Source organism: Tympanuchus pallidicinctus, unplaced genomic scaffold (genome assembly GCF_026119805.1).
Source record: "Tympanuchus pallidicinctus isolate F22 unplaced genomic scaffold, pur_lepc_1.0 scaffold1, whole genome shotgun sequence".
Taxonomy (NCBI): Eukaryota; Metazoa; Chordata; class Aves; order Galliformes; family Phasianidae; genus Tympanuchus; species Tympanuchus pallidicinctus.
The window spans coordinates 78,043,577-78,048,162 of record NW_026294618.1 but is presented as its reverse complement, the minus strand read 5'-3'; positions in this window follow the sequence as shown (position 1 = coordinate 78,048,162).

Genomic DNA, 4,586 nt, shown 5'->3' with positions numbered 1-4,586 from the left:
CTCTTATGTTCCTGCAACACTGATCTGTGTCACTTCAGACCTAGAAAAATATCTCTTCCCCCAAGAGAAAGGGGGAAGCCAAGCTAAATATGACGCCGAAGCTGTGTTTGTAGACACACTGGACCTCTCAAAGGTCAGTGGAATATCCATTACCCTGGGAGATATTTCTCACAAAATTACTTCATGACCTCAGATACAGCTCAGTTTTATAACCCCCGAGTGATTTGCTGAAATTTGACACAACTACTTGTAGGGCTGTGCGGAGGAATAGAAGTTTCCTGCATTTTTACAGCTTTCCTGCATTTCCATGACTGTGCCTCCATTTGCTTTTAAAATTCTGCTATGGGATTCAGGAGAGATAAGCCTGAGAAGAGAAGGATGGGGACACAAGGCCTTGGAAGTATGAAGTTGTTGGCTGTGTGAAACTTCTCTATGCCAGGTGGAAACCTGGTGTTGGTCAGACCATGACAAGCAGAACTACTCAGTGTGTGGCAAGAGGCACAGAGCCAGACTTCCCTGGTGGCAAAGCACCTAGGATTTGTAAGTGTGTCCAGAGGGAAAACAAAACAAAACAAAAGTAAAACAGAACAACATGACTAATGGTAGAAATAATCACTCACACACTGAGTACAGCTGTTATCTCCCGCTGCTTTACTGCGGTGAATCTTCTTTGGTGCCCAAGATATCTGTCCAGAAGGATAAATCAGCATTATTCCTCACATTCCCAGCAGCTGGTCTGTTCCTGAGTGCCTCCTCCTGGGAATCCCAGATGGTCTGTTTGACTCCAGCTGAGATTACAAGTAGCACCCATGGTCTGTAACTTCTGAGTGCTTATTTTCCACAGTATCTCACTCTTTCTGGCTTGAGTCTGAGGCTGACTTGTCCTCACTGGTCACAAGTGAGCAAGCTAACTGGGATGTGTGGAAGAGGTTAGACTCGTGGCAGAATGGCAAGAAGCAAGGAAAGGATCAAGTCCACTGATTTTTTTGGAAGTGCATGAGACAGTATCTTATAACGCAATGTGGCTGTGTCCTGTGAATGTCTGGAGACTGACCTCCAAGCGCTTAGGGTTGAAAGGAAGCAAGAGGGAATGGGCAAAAATCCACTGGGCTAACTGCTGACACGTCACATCTAACTCATTAGTTTTTACCTAAACATAGCTACATCTGCAAAATGTGGGGACAGCTTTCTTCTGGATAAGTACTTCTATTGATCAGCACTTTGTCTTTAAAGCTACAGCATTTTTAATAAGGCAGTAGGCGCCCTGGCATAGCATTAGCAATTTGCTAAATGGCTAAATGTCATTTGTCTTTTCTCTGCCTGATGGTTCCACCCAGTGTAGCAAATAGAGAAAGTCCCAAGGCTCCTTCGCTTGTACTCTGCCAAGATAGCATGTTAGATGGCTTCCATGGCTATTTATGACTTACTGAAGACAAGGTTAAACTGCATCTTTCAAGACAAAAGCACTACCCACAGATATCTGCCAGACATGTCAGGGTCCTCATGTGGGACCCTGCCCCTACCCATAACCTCAGGGCCCCATTTTAGTGCAGCCCAGCGACACTGTGGGAGTGCAGGCTTCCACCTTTGCCACAGCTCCTGTGGCATCCTGACAGGAGGTTATAACAGAAGAGAGGTTCCTAGGTGTATAAATGTCTTAAGAAACAAAGTAAACATAGCTCAGACTATTGACTGACCATCCACAAAGCTCAAGTCCTAGTTACTTAGAGCACAAACTAAGAAAGGGTTGTCTTAGACAATGATGAAAAGAAGTAGCCCAAGGAATGGTAGAGTCAGGCTGCAATAAAGTTGTGAAAATAATATTTTCTCAGGTGTAAATATCCTGGGAAATCTATTTCTCTCTGGAAATACTCTGGTGGATATTAGAATTCACAACTTAGTGGGAATTACGCTAACTTAAAGAAAATCAGTCCTTATTTAAAAAGCTTTGACTATTAAGAAGTAAACAAAGTACTAGGTGGATTATTGATTTTCTAGCACTAGCAAAATTCCAACTAGAGAGAAACAGTGACCGATTCAGCCTTCCATTTGGACCCAGGAACCTTCTTAAAAAACACATAAAATGAAGGCACTCATAGGAACAGATGTTCTAATGTACTTTGTGCCTATATGAAAAGCAAATGCATGCAAGCAGAACAGAGTTAGGTCACTGTTTATTTAATTGATTTGCTTACAGGAACTGGTATTTTCTTTCCTTGGAATAAAGTCTAATGTACATCTTAGCTTTCCCTTGCATTACATGAATTTTATTTGGCCTTATTATGTGGGGTCCAACAACTTCCCTGCTAGGTTTGCATATCAAAAGCTGCTTCTGATTCTGGTCATGACCAACATTCTCAAAGAAACATCCATCTGAAATGTCCCTTCTCTCACCAACTCTAGTGGAATGAAAACTTCCTGAGCTGATCTGCCTTCTAGGAGTTAAGCCCTTCTGAACCTTGGCCTCAAATTATTTTTGTTGCTCACTGAGAACTTCCTGCACAACTTACAGAACATCCCTAACCCTGGTAGCTAGCTTCCTTGTTAGGTAGCTTCCTTGTTAACACCAAGAAATGCAAAAAGGAAAAAGAACTATGAGGGAAGTCACTCTTAAACAATATATTGTTTGTCACTCTTGAGGCTTTTTTTTTTTTTTTTTTTAATTTGTATTTGCTGCCCTTTTCTATCATGTTCACATCCTGCGTGGTTATTTATAACTATTTGCTAGATATCCACGTGGTTCTGTCCTGTACAAACTTTCTAGTCATATGGGTAAACAAGTGAAATGAATGGAGACCATCTCTTCATGAATGTTCGAAGTTCAAGCAAATATCAATAAGCAAATTTTTCTAACATAAAAAGGCTTTGTCAGCGTGGGGAAGAAAGGAAGGCTGCTGTGGAAGTCATCAATTTCTTGATGTACTTATACAGCAGACTTTGAAAAGAAACTCTGAACTGCATCAAACTCATCTCAGGTTTCCTGGAACCCTCAACAGCATGTTTCCTACTCTTCATTTGTGATTTGGTTTGGAGGTTTATTTTGCTTTTCGTTTTCCTCTAAAAGGCAAAACTTCTCACAAACTAGAAATCCAAGGTTTCAGGCTGACAACCAGTGCTGTGACAGCCAAGATGCCAAATCAGATTACATAGTGCAGTATTTTACAGAAGATCACATCAGGATAGAAGCCATGTTTTGAAGTTGCATCTTCAAAACCTTTACAGGTATGGCTGAGCAGTTCTGATAAATTCAGGAATGCAGCTCCTGAGGGTGCTGGCAGAAATGTGATATGAAAGATGAAATTGTTGCTAGTGTAAAAATTTTATTCTTGACTTGAGCACAGGCTCCTCTACAACACAGTGGCTCTTTTTGCCTGAAGTGGTGTTTTAAAGTCAGACCACCCACCCTCACGGTAAGAGCTAAGGATTCACAAATTTAAAAGCGCAATCACATAGGAAGGATAGCACAGACTGAAAACACTTGAAATGGTGAGACATTTTTCAGTGAAGTAAGCCAGGAAAACAACATGACAAGGCAAAAACAACACAACTGCAACAACAGTTTTAAGAATCTGCTTCTACTTTCCAGGGAATACTTACATGAGGAGTCCTGCACAGTACTGACTTTTCATTCAGTAAATACTTTATGTTCTCCTCATGACAGCTGAAGCTGATCTACACAGAAAATGTCTAATTCTGTACTTCACCCAAATTTCCTCTATGCTAACTGACAGATTTTTCCAATGAAAGTTTTGGCCTGAAGTCTCATTATGTTCTAAAACTGTAGATCCAATTAAAAACACATGGCCAAGCAGACTCTTGAACCTGCTCTTCAAAATACAAGATTACTACAGTGGCAGAAGCACCGTTCTTGTTCCATGAATGCACCGGAAATAAGATCCAGGCTTATACAAAGTGAATATGATGTTGAAGGCAGTTAAGCATTACCTTATAAATAAAAGCAGTTCTTGGGCATTCTGTTTCTCAGTTCCTCATTTAAGAAAGTAACATGGAAGAAAGCATGTCTCTTCAATACACAATAATATATATAACTGCTTGACTGGAAAGAATAATGACTATCACGGGCAAAACTGCTCCTACAACACACTGAAGGAATGGAATTAGTTGGCCTTGCCTCCCTAGAAATTTTGATTATAGAGATGATATATATTAAACCCTCCATGATTTACACATTCTGATTGGAATAACACAGATGCAGGAAGATACAGATGCAAAGTAGTTATAAGTCCAGGATTGGTTTACAAGCTGTATCAGGATTTCAGCCTTCAGTGAAATCTGCAGGATCTTCATTAACTTTGCTGTGACTAAAATAATACCAAAGCATTACTCTTCGGTCTCCTACTACCTAAAAAATCAGTTATCCCAAAAGTCCTACATGCCTGGAGTTTGCCCTTACTACCCCAGGAATTAAATTGGATTGGAGATGTCAAATTAATGGAGATATTTGAACTGATCTTCCTCTCACTCCTGTGAACATGTATGTTCACAACTTTACTGCAGTGTTTTAATACAGCAGAACACAAAGTTTTTTGTTTTTGTGAGGCTATGTACTGAATCACAAAGACATA